This window comes from Mustela putorius, unplaced genomic scaffold (genome assembly GCF_011764305.1).
Source record: "Mustela putorius furo isolate JIRA1106 unplaced genomic scaffold, ASM1176430v1.1 tig00000163_pilon_pilon_pilon, whole genome shotgun sequence".
Lineage (NCBI taxonomy): Eukaryota > Metazoa > Chordata > Mammalia > Carnivora > Mustelidae > Mustela > Mustela putorius.
The window spans coordinates 846,100-866,781 of NW_025421299.1; positions in this window are offsets into that span (position 1 = coordinate 846,100).

Here is a 20,682-nt window from a genome sequence, read left to right on the forward strand (position 1 = left end):
GCTGCCCCCAAGACAGATGGGTTGGTCCTTCGCGGGTCTGTGCAGTTTTTGCTGCCTGAGGCTGGTCAGCTGAGCTCTGGGGGTCTCTGGCTCCTCTCTCCACTCTGGGCTTGGATGCAGCAGGATGCTGCCAGCTTGGGTGGGCTGGGCTGCTTCGGCAGCTCCTGAGGAAGCTGGGTGACAGGAGTTGGAATCTAGGGGGAAGAAGCCCCTGTGTGTTGGATCTGGGAGACTAGAGAGGGGATGTTGCCGTGCAGAGACATTCCTCTCCTTCTTCCTTGAAGGGACTGCTTGGAGCAGCTTCGATGCACAGCCTGCCTGGAGGCATCCCAGGTGGCTGAGTAAGCTGCACCTGCTGAGAGACCAGCTGTGTGTCTTTGAGGCTCCCGGTACAGGAGCGGCCAGTGCAGCGACATGCGGTGGCTCTGTAACCTTCCTTGTCACACTCCTCCTTTCATTAACTCTCCCTGCCTCACGACTCCACCTTTCAAATTAGGCACCCCTGTCCATGCTCTGTTTTCAGTGGAGCCCAGGCTGAGACATTTCTGTGTCTCCCATGCGCACCTCGGATGCTGGGGATCGTCACAGTACCAGCAGCAAAGCCTAGACTTTTCTAGTCAGTAGCTGACCTGCCCCCTCCATCCTAACTCCACGGCAGTTTTTAGAGCCAGGACGTCACCTGATTTGAGTAGCATGAATAATTGGCCAGGATTCATTTTGACTGATAATCCTGCCTCTTTTACAAAAGTCAGAAAATTGACTTGAATAAAGAAATTGCTTACTTGGGGGATGAATCCAGGATCCATAGGTCAGCTCAGCACTAGGGCACCAGGCTCTGACTTACTTTCCTTGGCTGTATATGAATGGAGAAGGGCGCTGTTCAGGTGTCAGGAAGAAGAAGGTGATTTTGTCAAGACTCCATTGATCTGTTGAGTCCCCTGTCAGCTGGATTCCATCCACACAGACGTGAAATTGTATTCCTGTGGAAACAAGGGTCCTGTAGGTTAAAAGTAATAAATATCATCTTACTTAATTGAGAGGTGGTTAGAATTGTTACCGAGGCTTTTGGAAAACCCTTCAGGGGGAAAAGTGAAGCCATATCTTCTAGAGGAGGGTAGAGTAACTTAAATTCTGGAATGTGGAACAAATCTCTTAGCAGCTGGACAAGAGCGGGAGATGGGGGAGATTCGGAATAGCCGTGCTTGTAGAGGGCCATAGATCGAGGGGAGAAAAAAGAACCAGTAAGTGCCACATTCTATTTCTAGGAGTCTGGTTATGGAAGGATATCTAGGATGGCTGCTAGTGGAGAAGCTAGGTCAAGGCTTTTACCTTTCTGTAGCCTTCCAGTATTGGGTAGACTCTTGTCTACCTACATGCTGAGGGGAAGGAGCTGTCCGTTGAGTTAGAGCATCGCTGCCAATAGAAAATGTCTCTCTTTTCAGCCAGATGACTCTTGGCCTCTCCTGTGGGTTCTGCAATGTTAGGGTCACTTTGGCCCTCTGGGCCTCTATCTCCTTTGTAAAGTGAGGACACTAGACTAGGTGGTCTCCAAGGTCATTTTGATGAATGGAAGATTCCTGCTCATTCATTTTACTCTGTAAGGGGTGTATTGGCTTGTTCTCAGGTCTCCCTGATGGATTCCAGAGCAGAACTATGCCACTACTGATGACTTTTATTCTGATGTCAAGGTTACCACGAGGGAAATATTAGGGTGGAATAGTAACAAAATAGTTAAACAAAGAGAATATTTTGATGGATTGGCTGCACAGATTCCAAAGTCCTGATATGCCCCAGGAAGATAGCTGAAGTGTGGATGACTTCCACACTTCAGGTCCACTTTAGACAGAGACAGGGAAGGAGAGAGGAAGAGGGGGGAGACGAAGAGAGGAACGTGGAAGGAAAGGAGGGGATTAAGGGAGGGAGGGAGGAAGGGAAAGAGACAGAGACAGAGACAGAGACAGAGACAGAGACAGACAGGAACTAATGCCTTTACCACAGAAACAAACATTAGCAACACCAGGTTTTGTTTGTTCCCAGATGGGCAGAGCTATGCTAACTCTCTGACTTACTGACCCTCTTTAAAATTTTGTCACATTTCCCTTTTGTCTCTCTGCGACTTGGTGGGAAAAATATGCAAGTTGCCTTGCAACTTTTTATTGGTTATTCTCATTCATCATCCCAAACGGTTTCTGTGACTGTTAGCTGGTCAATGCTGCAACAGCTAAGGACACAACTGAACTAATTTCTCAAGTGGGGAAAAGCACCTGTGATCTGGGTGAGTGGAGGTTGTGGGGCCACTGGCTTGGTCACACTTGCCGCACAGGTACAATGTATCAGGCACTGTCCGCTGGGGCACTGCCATCATAAGACCAGTGGGGTCCCTGAGCTCCTGGAGCTCCCATCCCCAGATCAGGCCTTCTCTTGGGGACCTGATTACATGTTCTGTGTCAATGTTAAATAAATCTTTCTCATTTTTCTTAGATAATTTGAAAGAATGATGCAGATTTTATTCACTCAGTAAATGAACATTTGTTGGGCACCTACTATTGTACCAGTGAACTTCCCAGGTGTTGGGGATAAAATGTAGAACAAGACAAACTCTGTTCTGCCTCCTTGGAGTTCATGGGCCCGTGTGGAAACCAGAGATTGAACACATAAATCACAACTGGTGTGGTAGGTGTGGTGAAGAACTACAACATGTAGGGCACCCACAGCGGTATTTAACTGGAAGGTCAGGGAGCACTTTCAGAAAAGGTCATATTCAAGGGGATCAGAACTCATTCTTAGTTATTTGAGTTTGGAAAGTTAAATGCAGAATAAAATTTCAATCTCTTATCTGACCTCCCTACTCTCACCGTGTTGTCTTCTAGCGCAATCAGTTGCTGCTTGCTAGGGAGCTGCGTCCTCATTTAAATGTTAATATAAGCAAAACATTATTAGCAAGGTAACTTGGATGCAAATAAATAAATAAAGAGTTCTAAAGCCAAATACTAATTATTGAAGAATTACCTGCCGTGTTCGATTCTCTCTGCCACTTTTTTTTTTAATGAATATGGATAGTTGAGAACTGACTGACTGTAAGATACTATTTCTAGCAACTAATTGATCTCTTCCATAGATCAGTTTTATTATTTGTGCTTGATTCTTAAAAGAGAGTTAATGTTTTTCCAATTACATTGCTGTGTATCAAATTAATGATATCCTCTGCAGTTCTGTGAAAGCATTTCTTAAATTCTAGCTTGAGATGCTAATGGCTCACTTTCTGTGACTGTCAGCTGGCTGATGCTGTAATGGCTAGGGAGACAATTGGGATAGGTTGTCCGGGGGGAAAGGTACCCATGATTTGGGTGATGGCATTGGTAGAGCTCAGTTAAAACCTGGCACTCCAAGAAGCAGCTAAAACAGGCAGAACAGGCATCACCTAATCCAGCTGTGGACACTCCAGAGGTGCTAAGGGCTTGGAAGATTAGTAGCCAGGGATTGAGTATCAGGACATCAAATGAGTTGTGTTATTTGCATTTTGTGCCAAAATATGCACAAAGGCTCAGAAAACATGCATGCCAAAATTCACTGAAAAGAGTCAAAATATAGTCAGAATAAGGGTGACTTCAGTGAGCCACCAAGTTCTTAGAAGGTGTTTCTATAACCTGGAGAACTATATCCTAAATTTCAAAGCTAATGTTTATCTTCTCCCCAGCTAAGCCATAGATGTTTCTGGAATCACATCCAAAGGACTTTCTGGAGCATGGTTCAGTCTGTGTCCCAGCTCTTGGGTCCACTCTGAGATAGGACTGGCTGGGTACTGAGCAACACTGTATCTGAAGATGTAAACTGGATTTAAAGCTGAAGTCTAAGATTGTCATGGGCTTCCAGAAGTTCTTGTTTTGGGAATAATTTTAATCTTTTTGTGACTCTGATAAAAGCTGTGGATTCTTTCATATATATGTGAAAGAATATATATATATATATATATATATAAATACATTATTTTCATATATATATATGCCTTTTTCTGTGATCTGGGTGAGTGGAGGTCATATATATATATATATATATATATATATATATATAATATATGTTATATACATTACATATATAATGCTGCTTGGTCTTTTTAGGAACCTTTGACCAAGAGATAAAGTAGATCCCAAACACTCTTATTTAGACTGGAATATTTTCACATTGACTCTTGTTTGGTATTAACCAAAGGGGTCTCAGATATTTTGTGGAGAGTTCATGTTCCATTCTACTCACTATGGTATTTGTAATTTCTGGTCACTTAGGTAGGTAATAAAAATTCCTGTAGTCCCATTCAGTCTCAAACACAATATCAAATAAATTCATAATATATCAACTCTGGTATTATAACAATCAAATGAAACCCGCCTCTGACCTTGATTTAACCTCTTTCCACTCAAAATGTGGAGCTGGACCCTGGGTCTCTTTGAGAGACTAGAGGCCCAGAGTTTATCACCAGGCAAGGGTTTTGACTGGCTTCTTTTTTTCCCCTCTGCATTCTAGCTTTTTCTCCCTCATCTTGGCATCTGTGATTCCTGAGCCCTTGTGGTTGGAACAAAGTGAAAAAGAAGAGAAAGGGAGGCAGGAAAGTTCCCATTGGAAGGTGCAGTTGTGAGCTGGCTTCTCTATTTACAATATTTAGTGGACTCCGTACAAGCAACTGAGAAAAATTTGGGGCAGGTTTGGTGAATTCCTACCCACTGTGGGTGAGGATCAATGAGATCCGTGAGGAAAAGGACACCGCCTGCCTACTTAATGGAGTTGTAGGGAATCACCACTAGTCACTTTAAGCATTTCTAGACGGATAGGGAAAAAAGCATAATGAGGAGGACTGTAGGCTTTGGCAAAAGAAACTATGTTCAAACCTACCTTGTCCCTTTATCAGTGTGGAACCTTCATGAGTCACTTTTTATTTCAGCAGTTAGCTTTTCAAATTAGAAAAATGAGCATAATAATAACCTCTCATGGCCATGGATAATCAGAGATGACGTTTATATGTGTCTGATACTTAGTAGTCACTCAATGAATGGCGACTATTGAGATTACTTTGAAAACATACTTCAAGTCCCTTTTTAGTGCACAAGTTTATAAGCACAGACATCCACACCCTTTCTGAGTCTGTATCAAACATTCAACGTGGCCTCCAACACATTTACTGCTTTGAGGAGAAAAATAATGTTCAAGCTGAGGTTATTTTTCTCTCCCACATGTGGTTTCTCATAGTTCTACATGTGTGGTTTGGTTCTTGGATTCCACTCAGGCATTATGCAACATCCTGATGTTCCAAAGATGCTGTGTTGGAGAGACAGGCACATTTAAAACAGACGCAAGTAACATAGAATCAGACCAGTTGGTGGTGGCGGGAGGTGAGCTTGGCCAGATGTTCCCCAACCTCCCACAAGCTGTGACTCATAGGTGGCCCCCAGTGCTGTGTGCAGCGGCTCAGGGGACAACCTCTTCTCCCTGCTGAGTTCTCCATCATGGTGAGGTCAGAGCCCAGATTTATGAGCTCCTGGCAAGGTACAGTGCAGATGGAGAAACTTTCAACTTAAGCTTTTGTGAGGGAATCAGGAGTACCTTTAGGAATTGTCATTGCTGTAACTTATTAGAGAGTTTTACTCTGACCCCTTTCTCCTGGGTAGCTCCCCTCCTTTGCTGACTTTGTCCCCTTCTGCCTCTCCACGATCTCTGATTACACCTGTGGCCCAGACCCATACTTTTGACATTGTTTGCTCTTGATATTTGTTGGAAACTTCTTTTATCTACCCGTTGGGATGGATCTGAAATTCCACATGGCCACCCATCCCTGCTGGCAGAATTCAGAATATGGGATTGTATGACTCAGAGAGCTTGCAGGGGAAGCTGTTTTAGCCTTCTCTCCCTCAGAGGTCTTGGCCACGGTCTTGTACCAAGTGAATTGCCCTTCCTGGGTGTGCTTTTCCATGCTAACAAGAGTGCTCTGGTAGTGAATCATGTGTCTTGCTATGCATTTCTTTACCTGTGGTCCAGGAAAAAAAGAGAGAGAGAGAGAGAAGGAGAGAAGTAGAGAAAGAAAGGGAGAAAGAGAGGAAGGAAAGAAGGAACAAAGGGAAGGAGGGAAGAAGGAAAGAAAGAAAAATGTTTAGCATGAGTTGTTTTTAAAGTGAAAATAAGTAAAATATTCTAAATAGTCCATGGAGTGAACAAAGGCTCAGATTGAGAAGTAGAACTCACTTGCTACAAAATTCAGATACATTCTCTAGCAATGGTCCTGTTCTACTGGTAGCCTTTTTGGTGTATGCCTCCCCAGCCTCTGTTCTAGCCAACAGCTGCTGGCAATTTTGCAATGAATTTCTCCTTTAATTAATCAATTGTGGTCCACATGGAGGAGGCTTGTATTCACTGCGTCAAAATTTTGACAAAAGCATGCGTGCAAGGGAATCAGGCATGCACAAAAAATCCAATTGCTTTTTTGACTGTGTTCAAATAGTAATCAGAAAGCTGCATATGAGAAACCAACAACTGCCTTTGCATAGACAATTAATGCGGCATTTCTTTAAAGAGGGGCGTGGTTTGGTTACCAGAATAAACATAATGGTACTATACGATCAGGAGCAAAATAATATATTAGGGAAGAGAAACAAAGTTCATAAATCCAAGAACCGGAATAACTGAGAGTCGTCAAAGAATGAGAATTATGGAGGGAAGGAGGTTTCCCATTCTGCCCCAGTGTAAGCAGGACCATAAGCAGAAAACGTGTCTTGTTCCAGAAGTGCTATTAACATGGGACGCTTGTGCTGACAGAGAGTGAAAGACAGTTGGGGAACAAGGAGGATATGAAGCCTACATCCTGACAAACGCCAAGGCATGTGGGATTTAGGAGAATGAACACACTCATTTAAAAAGGCAGCAGGGGATGTGAGGCTGTGGTAGCCTCACAGAAAAGCCAGATTTCAATGAAGACGGATGGGCAGGGAGGGAGAGGGGTTTTAGGACGGAGGGGCTTCCAGAAGGAGCATCTGCACCACGGAATGCATTGTGCTGTTGTTAATTTGCCACATGCCAATATGTGTGGCAATATATGTGTGTCCCCAATGTGTGAGTGTGTGTGTATAATATATCCCTTCCACTTTATCAATTTTATTCAAGGAAACAAAGTTTCTGCAACCTCAAAACATTTGCTAAGGCTAGAAATTCTCTTGAACCAAGATAACTTTTTTTTTTTTTTTTTTACCATGAAATAGCTGAATTAAAACTAACAAACTGAGAAAGAAAAACAGTTACTGCATATGGTACCAGACACTCTCCAGATAAATATGTATGTGAGAATTGTGAACAAAAGGAAAGAAGGCGGTCAGGAAAGAGCTGGGCTTGTGGGACCTCTATGTAGATTTCCAGGGCTTGACAATTTCATGGTTTCCACTGTTAAGAACCCTTAGCTTCCAATGTCAGTGATTAGAGCAGGACCCCTCTGGGGGCCCCGTCCGGCCATAGGGAGTGGGGGGAGGGGGCTGCAGAAGGAGTATTTAGGGTATGGCCCTGGTGGGTGGGCTTTTATCCCCCCCCCCACCCCTTTTCCTATATTGTTTCTCCCTCGTTAGAAATGACACTGCTGACAGCGTTCTTTCTCGGCAGTTTACATGCCACAGAATATGCTGAAGTTGTCTGGCAGCTTCCATGGTGAGGGTAATCATCCTCGCAGACGCCCCCCTCGAGCACCTGCACTGGGCGCGGGCGCTGCAGCGCGCGGGGCGGCAGCGGCGGGTCCTCGCCCTTCGCTGGGCCTCCTTCCCTCTCGCGGGCTCCAGCCGGCCCAGCAGCTCAGGAGCGGGCTGGATTGCTTCCTTCCCGCTGTGGGGCTGGCGGGGCGGGATGGGGAGAACGGCGACTCAGGCGTTTCTCAGCCCTACGGCCGCTGCCTGTCCTAATAGACTGGGCTCCGGGGAGTGCGTGAAGGCTTCCTCTATGAAGAGTAATGAGGCCATCTCCCAGGGCAGGAGGAGAAAACACTGGCCACTTCGCTCTCCAGCTAGGTCAGACCAGAGTCGCAATCCAATCTACGTGGGAGGAAGTGACTGTCATATGCAGGACTAACTTCTGTGTCTTGTGGAATGTTCTCAAACCTCACCAAACATTTATCCCAAGGAGAGAGTGAGGGTGTTGCTGGAAACCCAGAGACAGTGCATTAAATGTAACCAATGTAACCAGTAGTTCCTGAATCCCTGCGGTACCTTTCCCCAGTTCCTGCTAGGAGAAAGTGACACAAGCACTCCTTTTCTTTTTTTTTTTAATATAATTTTTTATTTTTTATAAACATATATTTTTATCCCCAGGGGTACAGGTCTGTGAATCACCAGGTTTACATACTTCACAGCACTCACCAAAGCACATACCCTCCCCAATGTCCATAATCCCACCCCCTTCTCCCAAACCCCCTCCCCCCAGCAACCCTCAGTTTGTTTTGTGAGATTAAGAGTCACTTATGGTTTGTCTCCCTCCCAATCCCATCTTGTTTCATTTATTCTTCTCGTACCCACTTAAGCCCCCATGTTGCATCACCACTTCCTCATATCAGAGAGATCATATGATAGTTGTCTTTCTCTGCTTGACTTATTTCGCTAAGCATGATACGCTCTAGTTCCATCCATGTTGTCGCAAATGGCAAGATTTCATTTCTTTTGATGGCTGCATAGTATTCCATTGTGTATATATACCACATCTTCTTGATCCATTCATCTGTTGATGGATATCTAGGTTCTTTCCATAGTTTGGCTATTGTGGACATTGCTGCTATAAACATTCGGGTGCACGTGCCCCTTTGGATCACTACGTTTGTATCTTTAGGGTAAAAACCCAATAGTGCAATTGCTGGGTCATAGGGCAGTTCTATTTTCAACATTTTGAGGAACCTCCATGCTGTTTTCCAGAGTGGCTGCACCAGCTTGCATTTCCACCAACAGTGTAGGAGGGTTCCCCTTTCTCCACATCCTCGCCAGCATCTGTCATTTCCTGACTTGTTGATTTTAGCCATTCTGACTGGTGTGAGGTGATATCGCATTGTGGTTTTGATTTCTATTTCCCTGATGCTGAGTGATATGGAGCACTTTTTCATGTGTCTGTTGGCCATCTGGATGTCTTCTTTGCAGAAATGTCTGTTCATGTCCTCTGCCCATTTCTTGATTGGATTATTTGTTCTTTGGGTGTTGAGTTTGCTAAGTTCTTTATAGATTCTGGACACTAGTCCTTTATCTGATATGTCGTTTGCACTCCTTTTCTATTGACACAGAAAATACATGCTCGAAGAATTAGGAGGACATTTGTTAGCTGAGTGACACAGACTGGATGCCAGATCTGGAAGGAAAAGTAGGATTTACACAGGGTTGGAGAAAGAAGGATCCTGGGGCAGCCATAGATTTTAAGTTCTCCCAGCTAATATCAGATGTGACTGCAGTTAAGAACCAGTGTTGAGTCACAGAGGTCTGCCCAAAATAGAATGGGAAGGGACCAGGGTCTGCGTAGGTTTCTCTATAGAGTGCGTTCATCCAAAGACAACTCGGATGGGGGGAGCAAAGCTGAAATGGGAGAGAGAGACAGAGAGATGGGGGCAGGGGGCAGGGCCAAATCACACCAAAAAGGAGAAATTAAGTCCTGACACTGTAAGAGTTGAGATGTTGTTTTTCAGAACGCTTAAAACGTGACTGCAGTGATGACAGGTGTACGTTCACCTGCTTAACAGCTGGAAAGAAGTTTAAAAAAGGAATCCCCGGACTGGACTGCAGCTGGAAGGAAAGAGGGTGAAGAAATGAGACACCAAGTTCTATTGTGAATGGCACTTTGTGTCTGCTTTTTTGGGTTTTACGACTTTATTTTTAAACTACCCATATATTACTTGGTATTACTTGGTATTATTTGGAATTGCTCAAAGTTAATTTAGCTACTTTATTGTCTTAGACCAGTGAAGAATACTTTTCTCTATTAAAAACACAAATGAATAGGCTATGTGATAGAGAGCTCCTGGTGTTCTGCGTGGGAAATTAAATTCCTAGGCTTGTGTTAATGTAAGGTGGGAGCTGGGATTGTAACTACGCAGGAGAGACAACCCCTGCTTTTGTTTACTTATTTTTAAAAAAGATTTACATATTTATTTGAGAGAGAGAGAGAGAGTGTGCGTGTGGGGAGCTGAGGAGAGAGATTCTCAAGCGGACTCCAAACTGAGTGTGGAACCCAACGTGGAGCTCGATCTTATGACCCTGAGCCAAAACCAAGAGTCAGACGCTTAACCGACTGTGCCACCCAGGTGCCCCAAAGCCCCTGCTTTTAAATTGCCCTTAGTCTAGTAAAGGAGCGGGGCAAACAAACAGACAGTGAACATACTATTTTAGACCAAAGAAGCTGAGATATTTTCAGCACACATATGAGGGTCCCTCCAATCCGGGCAGGGGCTCAGGAGTGATTTTCTGGAGAAGGAAGGAATGCCGTGCTAGTCAGAAAAAGCAGATAGGAAGGGAGCGACCCGTGCAGCAGCTCAGAGGCGTGAGTCGGCATGGTACGTTTAGGGAACTGGAGGAGTTCTGAATACCAACCCCCCTGGGAAAGGGGCATAATGGTAAGACAGTCTCTAGATAAGTAGATTGGCCTGGGCTATGTTGGGTCTGTGCTCCATTCATTTGCCATTCAGTTATTCCTCCATTCACGGTTCTGAGTGTTTACTATGCACAAAGCAAGAGATTAAGCACCATATGTTAAAGGAAGCTGAGAATAATTATAAGAATTTGCTGATGAGAAAGATCGCAGGTGAGGTGTAATTGGCTCTGGGTGCAGAGAAGAGAAAGGGGTTGATGCCTAACTAACGTATGGACCTGCGTCATCCTCATGTCCCTGCTGTCCTCGGGTCCCCGCTGCAGAACACAGCCTTAGTGACAGCCTGCAACTAAATGTCAGGTTAACTTTCCTTTCCTGGACTGAAAATATAAATGTAGGAAGGATGATGGGGCGTTCAGCAGTGAGGAAATGAGTCAGGGACTAAGTAGAAGCAAGCTAGATGGTTGAGCAGTTTCCTTAAACGATATATGAAAGGAGAATCTTGAAAAGGAATAGGGTTTGACTTGACTTTATATTCAGAACTTATAAAAATGCTGGGCGACGTGCACTCAGCAGAGCATTAGTGCATTAGGAAGCCATAATCTAGTTGAGTTTCTAAAGTAACTCCAACCAAGAAATGAAAAATGAGGGTGTTTGATTTCTGCAGAATCAATTTTTGAAAAAAAAAAAGTAGTGAATAATGGATGCAATAGGATGGAATAACTGAATAATACAATGGGAAGGAATTAGGAACAAAAAAGGGAAAAGAAATTGCTCAGAGATAATCTGATCCATGGCAAAGGGTTATAAACTACCATTTTTAGCAATAAAGGTACTTTTGGGCCAGGGAAAAGAATAAGAAAAATAAAAAGTAATTTAAGATGAAAAAAAAAAAAAAAAGAGAGAGAGACAGGGAGAAACATGTGAAATATTAAACACTTGGGCCATGCAATATTGAAAAGACAGAACAAAATTAAAATAATATATAAATTCTGACAGTTTCTACTTTTTTTAAAAAGCCATGTTGCTTCCACGTGGCCCCCAGCTACTGACACCTTCCCAGGGGCCCTTGCTCAAAGCCCTTGGGGGAAACACTGAGAATGGGGTTGGGGGGGGATGGCGCCTTTATCTCCTTCTTCAGGCAACTCAGAGTTTACCCCCCCCCCCGCCCCCCCTACCGGCCCCCCTCCCCCTGCATCCACTGATCTGGCCATGCAGTTGGAAAAGTTGCAAGGGAGCGCTTGCTCTGAAAACAGGGTGGCCGAGATTCTGGGCTCAAAATGATGAAGTGTATTCATGGAAAGATAATTCTAACGACAGATGTGATCTTCTTCTGGAACCTGTGTTCCAGGGCCAACAAAGTCTCTTACCCCTTTGATCTTTTCTCATAGAGGATTTCTCTAACTCAGTGGTCCTGGCCCAATGGCATCAGCATTACGTGGGGACTCCTTAGAAAATGCAGATTTTGAAAGTCCTGTCCCAGACCTGCTGATTTCAGACGAGGCCAAACATCTGAAATTTCTGATTCAGTTGCACATTTCAATGTGAGAACCATGGTTCTGTTCTCCACCTGGTTTGTGCTGACTGTTCTCCGCCGAAGCCCGGAGCTGAGCTGGGGCGCTCTTCACATGTGCTCTTTCTTAATGCTTGAAACAACCTCATGGAATGTTTCTTTGTTACTTGCCAGTTTTACAGGAGGCAGAACAGAGGCTCTATTTGTGAAAGGTACCTGTCCAACATCTCAGTGAGCTTCGGTGTAAGAGCTGGGGTGTGGATCCAGGGCTGGCCAATGCCACAGTCTGTGCTTCTTTCTCTATACCTTGTCGTTTTCTCTGAGCACCACAACATTTTCTTTTCTTTCTTTTTAAAAAGATTGTATTTGTTTATTTATTTGGGGTGGGGAGGGGGAGAGGGAGAGAGGGAAAGAGAGAGAAACTCAAGCAGACTCTGCATGGAACCTGACACAGGGTTCGATCTCACAACTCCGAGATCGTGACCTGAGCTGAAATCAACATTTGGAAGCTCTACCAGATGAGGCACCCAGGAACCCTACCACAATCTTTTGTAATTGAACTTTCCATTGTTCAGCCAACTGTTCTTCCTCTTTTAAGTATTCTGTGCCCCACCTCAGAGTACATCTGCACCTGTCTGCGCCTTATTGTGCCTCTTGGAGAGAGAGAGAGAAGGGGGTTCGTTTCCAAGGGTGACTCTTCCACTCTTCTCCTCATCGAGATGCCTCTTCCTCCCTCCTCTGTCTGCCATTTTCTATCTTTTCTTGTTCTTTATTTTCTCTTTATTAGACCTTCTGATCCCTTGTATCTCTTCCAAAAATTACTTGTCTCTTTTCTCTTTAACCATCAGACTCCCTCATCTTCCCTTCTCATTTCATATTCTCTCAACTGAGAATGTCATCCAGTCCCAGGATTTTTCTTCAGATGAAATCCAAATCTGAGGCTCCAGTCTGACCTCTTTCTTAAGCTCCAGACCCATGGGTCAAGCTTCTTGTTGGACATCTTATCAACCTCAGCTCAGTGTGCCTAAAATGGGTCTGATGGGTTCCTCCCCTCAAATCTGCCCAGTTCTCCATCCTTTCTGCCACGGGGAAAACCCGGACTCTCTCCTCTTTTGCATTCTCTATCCATTCAGTCCCTGTGATGTGATAACTCTTCTTTAAAATATCCGCCAGATCTGGTCCTCTTAATTATATTCCCCAACTAGATTACAAGCTATGAGGGATGGACAGAATCTTATTTCCTTCTGTGTCTACACCTAGCTTATTGCTTCAATGTTATAGGTGCTCCAAGAATGTTAAATATGTAGACGAATTATGGGGAATAAAAAAAGTGGCATGGTTTTTATTTTTTATTTTTATTTATTTATTTTTTTTATTCTCATAGGAAAAGGAGAGAAATAGCAGGCACTGTAAAGGTAAGTTAAAATAATTTATTGACAGCCAAGGTTACTGTTAAAATGCTTGCTGAGTTATTAGTCCCAGAGGAGCAAAAGGAGGGAGACCTGAAAGACTTATCAGATAATGAATCAAAGGATGGTCCCTGTAGCCTCTTGTTAAGAGGCAGAGATATTTCAACATCTCAAGAATCAAGTACTACAATCTTTTATGAGACTAGAAAATCACTGTAGGTCTCATAAATTTCCCTCTTCTCATTGTTCCAAAGGCTTAATTTAGGATGAGTCACTCCATAAATCTAGACAAAGATGACTAATGATTATAATAACAATATCATAAATTATATAGTGCTTTTCCTCCAAAGGAAAACTGTATCTAATTTATTCTCACAATATTCCTTATTGGTTGTGAGGACCAGGGATCATTCTCTCTATTTTTTGGTGGCCTGGGCATGGAGATGGGCCCACCTGTTCATCCTGATGGCATACCACTTCCGGTGACTGCATCATCTTGTCTAGCCAAGCTTACTGCAAGTGGATTACGACTCCCTCCTCACCGTCGTCAGTCTCCAAGACTTAGCTTAGTTTTCTTTCCTTCTACTGGTCATATCACGTTCCCAAACTTCTGTAATAAAATGTTGTAACTTACTCATTATTTAACTCACTTCCCCAGAAATTTGGAGAACCTAGCCATAGGGGAATGAAAAAAGGTAAAAACAAAACAAACAAACTAAAAACCAAACAAACTGTGAATTTTAGGTCAGTTTTCTGATAATAATTATAATACTAGTTAACCCCTTTCTCATAATATATATTTAAAGTTACTGCAATTGCATGTTCCCTTTCTGGTGTACTCTTTTTGGATAGCACTGTTAATGCCAATGAAACAGGAAATATGCATGTTTTTAATATATCCCCAATTACTGTTCACCAAATTATACAAGATGGATAATAAAGTACATAGTTTTTTACTAGGTGACTTGGTTAAAATCACAGATTCAGTAATGCCGTGATCATAGTGTTTGAGTCTTTAAAATATGAATCCATTTGTTTTGCTACTCAGTTTATTATGTGATCCACAAATGTATTATTCTGTAAAAATTTAAGGAGAACTTTACAATATTTTCCCTAGTAAAACCTTACTGATGAGTTAATCTATGAACCATTACTTTAGGGATAATGCCTTGATTTTAAAAATTATTTCTTTATGAATCCCAATTACTTTGCGTGTGTGATTTTAAATGACTTCATAAGACGGTAGTGAAAAGAGCAGGCCTATTCTTGTCTCTCCCTTCAGAGGTGGAGTTGATAATACTCTTCATCCTTCCATTCATTTATTCCACAAGTATTTATTTATTGCCAGCTGTATGCCAAGAACTCTCCTGGGTGCCAAACAAACTATGAATATATGCCAAACAAACTATGAACTATGCTGAATATATGAACAAATCAAACTGTCCTCCTTGAGGAGCTTGGAGCTTAAAATGAGATACAGACATGAAGCAAAGAGACACGTAAAGGGATACATACTTGCAGAGTACAATGACTGTTAGGAAGTAAAAGAATCGAAAGGGACACAAAGTCCAATGAAAATCCGAGAAGGCCTCTTTGAGGAAGAGACATTTGTTGCGGATTGAAGGCTGAGAGTTTGGCTGAATGGCACGCAGATGAGGAACTCCTGTTACCGCCCGGCGTGTAGCTGAGAACCTGAGCAGACCTTGTGTGTGGTGCTGATGGCAGCAAGAGGGGAGGGGGCTACAAAGAGAGGCAGGGAAAGGGGGCGTGCGTGGACGAGCTGCCAGATGGTGCATTGTCTTGTTGTCCATGCTTGGGATTTGAGATGTTAGGGAAACTATTGAAGGCTTTAAGCAGAATCACATTTTTACTTCGAAAGGACCATGCTGGCTACTTTGTGGGAGTATAGGTTGGGAGAGGTGTAAGAGAGGGGGACCAACTGGGAAGCTCTCAGTAAGTATCAGGGTGCTCACTGTAATGGTGGGCAGATTTAAAATTCTTCAAGTCAGACCAGTAGGACTTCGTGATGGTGTGGATGGAGCCCGGGTGGGGGATGAAGGAGATTGAGATGATCTAAGTCTCCGAGTGCCTGGCTGCTAGAGCCAGAAGGAAGCTCAGGTACTATTGAATTCATTCCCCATTTGAGAGCAAACAGAATTGAGGTTCCAAGAGTTGGAACAAATAGTTATTTTACTGCAGGTAAAGAAATGAATGTTCCTCAAGGTCAAAAGAATGAGCCAATGGAATTAAAATAGTCTGTGCATATTTAATTCTTACCTCTAAGAAAAATACCTGGAGTAACTATTAGGAGAAACTCTCCATTTACTTTATAAATATTTGCAAAGGGTCAAAGCATATAGGAAAAAGTTTCTAGTTCCTTTTCCTGTGTGTTTAAGTGATGCATCAGTTGGGAGAGCCACCTCCTCATCTGGTTAGATTCACAAGCTAGTAACACTGTAAAGTCATTCTTTGATATTCAGTCCAAGTTTTCTCTTGTCTAATGACAGATGTTATATTTTAGTTGGAAATATAAAAGCAACCAATATTTCCTGATCTTCCCCTAAAAAGAAGACAGGGAGTTTTATTCTTTAGGTGAAGTATATTTATGCATGCAAATTTTTATTTTATTTCATTTTTGTCTCTTTTCACTGATGCAGGAGGAATTGACTGCTGAGTAATGAATCCCAGTCCTTAGCCCTATTTGGGTGATGTGGCATATTCTTTGAAAGTTTGATTATTTGTTAAAATAAGTGATGCATATGAGGTTTGCATTTATGATAATAATAATTATGTTTTAATAATGAGAGTCAGTATATACAGAGCCAATCCCTATATACAGAGCCAGTCCCTATATGCCAGGCGCAGTACTGGTAACATGCACTATTTACCTCGAGTCAGACAGCTCATGGTGACAGAGCTGAAGTTCAAGCCCAGGTCTGTCTGATTACAGAGCCCATGTTCAAAGTCATTCTTCTGTACATTCATTCATCCATTCAATAAATGGCCAGCAGTTGTGTGCCAGGACTGTTCCAGAAGCCGGGATATAACAGTGACTAAAACAGACAAAAATCTCTGCTTTCATGAGCTTTTATTTTATTTTGGGGTGGGAAGAGATAAAAAATAAAGTATAACAAATAATAGAGTATATAGTGTGCTAGAAAGTGATAACTGGCATGGAGAAAAGTATATGGGAGTAAAAGGAGGTGTTGTACTTTCAAATAGAAGGATTAGAGAGGGCGTCATCAAGAAGTTAATATTTGAGTAAGGACTGAGTTCTTTGGGGCTATTGAAGGGAACAGCATTCTAAGCAGAGGGAATGGCAATGCAAAGACTCTCCTTTAGGTGGGGCCTGGAATGTTCGAGGACTGGCAGGGAGGCCATTGTGGCCGAATAGGAGTAAGTGAGAGGGATATTGAGGGGCCAAAATAGGGTTGGGGTGGTAGTAAATGCAGTCAATGATGCAAGTCCAGATTGTCCTGTAGGGTTTTCAAGCCAAGGTACTTCAAAAAAAATAATTAATCTTGTATAAGCATACTGTTTGCACAGTGTTACAACTTTAATCATGCTGTGTTTGATGTCTCCAGGAACTGATAAATGACAGTGGTTGCTGCTCTCTGGGGATGTCTGAGCCAGTGAGGACAGAGGACTGACTCAGGAAGTCAGTTGTGTGGCTGGATTTTTGGTAGCCAAGAGTGGGATGGGTTTTATTCAACTTTGCAACTGGCCTGTTCATCCGTTTTTATAGTGCTTTAAGTGTTTTTCAAACCGGAATGTGCATATTAATCACCTGGGGGCTCATGTTAAAATGCGGTTTCTGATTCAGTGGGTCTGAGCCCATTTCTAACAAGCTCCCCGGTGAAGTCAGTGCTGCCTGTCTGTGGCCCGTACCTTGAAAAACAGGGCTTTTGAGTTTTCAGAAGACTTTCCTACACATCATCTCATTTTAATTTGGCTCTTCGTCTAAGCCCTGAGTTAATTGATTCAGATAGTATCGCCTTCATTCACAAATGAAGAAATCAGAGTTCAGAGGGTCGAGATGACCTGGCAGAGGCTGGACGGCCAAACAACAGAGTTATGACTTGAATTTAGTTCCCTGGCTTCTAGACAGCAGCTACCCTGATGTCTTTTAAGATCAAATACATAAAAGCATGCTAATTAATGCTTTTGGCTGGTGTGTGTATGGGCACGCATGTGCACACACACACACACACTCACACACACATGCACATGTACATACACACACACACAGTTGTGTGTGTATGTGGGGGGGGGGAATGATAAAGCTTCTCTAAAGCTGCAGCTGTCCAGAGGCCTGCCTTGGCAGTGGTCTTTGGAAATGGTCCAGTCATCACAACATGCCCTGGAAATGTCCTCTGTGTGCCTTCCTCCTGCAGGCTGCTGCCCCCCACCCCCTCGGATGGGAACATGTTCTTTACATCCACTTTGCACATGAGCTTAACTGCGTTTCATCCGCCTCTGAGACAATCTGGTCCTGTGCTCTTCGCGCCCGAGTCAGAAAGTTATTTACTACCAATCTGGAAAATACTGATTCTTCTCACCCAAGGACAGCCCTGTTCTCAGAAATGAAGCCCATCACTTCATACTGAGCTCCAGCTTTCTGGGACAAGCAGAAATCTTTGAAGCATTTCCAACCAAATCCTCGGAGAGGTAAACATATTTTTCAGCCGCAGGATTCCAGGTTAAAGAAGTGTGTCCCCCACTTGTTTACAAAGCATCGCAGCAGCTGTTCAGAGGCCTCCACTCCCCTGGACAGACAGGCGTTGGGAAGAGGCACTGAGCCCCGCCAGACAGTCTGCTCAGGCTCGCCCACCTGGGAAGTGCTCACCGCCATCAGCCCCCCTGCCCCACCGGGGAGAGCTCCGAGCAGTGGTGGCACTGGGGACACGCCTGCCTGGCTGCTCCCATCCCATTTTCTGTTGCTCTTTTTATTAATGTTAAAAAAAGAAGTCATGCTTTCTCTAGACTTTTTCTGCAGACAGTTAAAGAGAAACTCCCACCTCCTCCCTCTACTGCTTCCTGCTCCCTAGTGGGAGACCGGTCTTCAGAGACACAGACGAGTTTCTTGGGGGGCTGTGGGGGAGCAGCACTGCACCCTCTTCCCTCAGCCTGCTTCCGCCCCCCCCCCCCCCGTTTGGACACTCTGCTTCTGTCCTGTGGGTTCTGTGAAGTCCTCCTGGGACCCACCAGTTCACAGGGACTGCTCGCTTGCAGAATTCCTAGAACACACCGTGTTTTCTCTGTTTGTGAGCCTTATCCTGTGCTGTCTTGGAGGGTCGTACCACTCACGATGCCAGCAAGGGCTCGCAGGTGCAGCGGGGCTACTGTTCATCCCACACTGCGCTAAGCACTGCTTATGGATGATGCCATTTCTCCTCAAAGAGCACCTCATGAAATCGGCATTATTATCCCCATTTTAAGATAAGAAAATCAAGGCACTGAGAAGTGAGAGATTGCCCAAGGTTGTATAGCTCATAAATCAGAGAATCTGGACTAGTACCAGGTGTGTTTAGACCCTTGTTATCTTTTAAATACATAAAGGTATATATATACCTTTGTATATGTTTTTATATAGATTTTTTATATTTTTATATAAAAATATACATAAAGGTATATATATAAATATATAAAGGTATATATACCTTTATATTAAATATATAGGTATATTTAATAGGTATAGAAAGGTATATATACCTTTATATATTTAATATATATTAATATATATTTAATTTAATTAATAGTAAATTTAATTTAATATATTAATATATTAATACATATTAATATATATAATACATATACCCATATACCCATTCCTTACCAATGGAGTATTCCATACTACTGAACGTGGGGATGGATCTGAGTCCAGCAATGAGAGACTGATAGGGAAGGATAAATTTGAGATGGTGGGTACTAAGAATGACATGAGCCTGAGTCTGCTGGGGGTCACCTTTGCCCCTCTGTAGTAGAGCCAGCCCACAAAGAAAGCCAACATGGAAGAGGGTAAAGCTTAGAGATGAGAGACATAGTTTTAAAGAGAGATTTGAACCCCTGGATCCAGCTGGGCTTTGTTCCTTGATTTTTCAGACATAAGAACAAATAAATTCTCTATTTTTGTTTAAGCTATTTTTGAGTTGGATTTTTCCCTTATAATTGAATGAGCCTGGACTAACCATTAGGAAAAACCTCCCATTAAAACTAACACTAAAATTGGAGCATGTGGCCCCTTTTCTTTAAATAACCGTCATTTGACCAGCAAGCGTTTGCTCTCCTTTTTATCTAGACTAGTCCTGTCCAGTAGTATTTTCTGTGATGATTGGAATAGTTCAGAAATGGTCACGATCTGCATTGTCCAATACAGTAGCCATTAGCCACGTGCACTACTGAGCATTTGAAAAGTGACTGGTATAATTAAGGAACTGAAATTTTAATTTTACTCGTTTTAAACTTAAATAAGCACATGTGGTTAGTGGCTATTGTATTGGGCAGCAAGGTTCTAGACCACCTTGGGACTACATGAGTGAATATAGAAACACTGGATGATTCCACTGTAGTCGGTGGAACATGGTCAAAGAATTATAGCTTATTGTCTCTGTTTTGGGGGGGTTCCTGGGAGTCCTTCCATCTGTGTGAATCCAAAGCTCATGCTTGTTCTCCTGGAAGAGCCTCCGAGAGGGGAGCGACTTAGTCGACTAAGTCTTCCAATAGCAAATGCCTTAACAGCTCTGTTAGTGCCATGGTGGAGGAAAGAAAATCTGCTTTTTGATCATGGCTACCCCACTCTGGTCCATCTACCCTGACACCCACTGTGAGCCGGGCCCCGGGAGGTCATTGTCATTTCAGCTCCTTACGGCCTAACACTGGTAGAAATGAGTAAAGAAAGATAGACACAGCAATATTCAGTTTCCTCTTATTTGTCTTCTAAGTCTTTATCTAAATTTGCAGAAAGAAGGTGGAGACAAATCTTAAGCATTTACTCAACTCAAAATTCATCTAGTTGTCAAGAATTTTTGGAATTGGGCAGACTGGATTTGAATTCTGACTCCACCGTTGAATACATCTGAAACCTCCACAGAACCATTTATGTTCTTTGAATGATGAGTTTTTGCTACTGCAAACAAGTAGGGCAATCGCATCTAGCTCATGGTGACTTAGTGAGTATTAAGC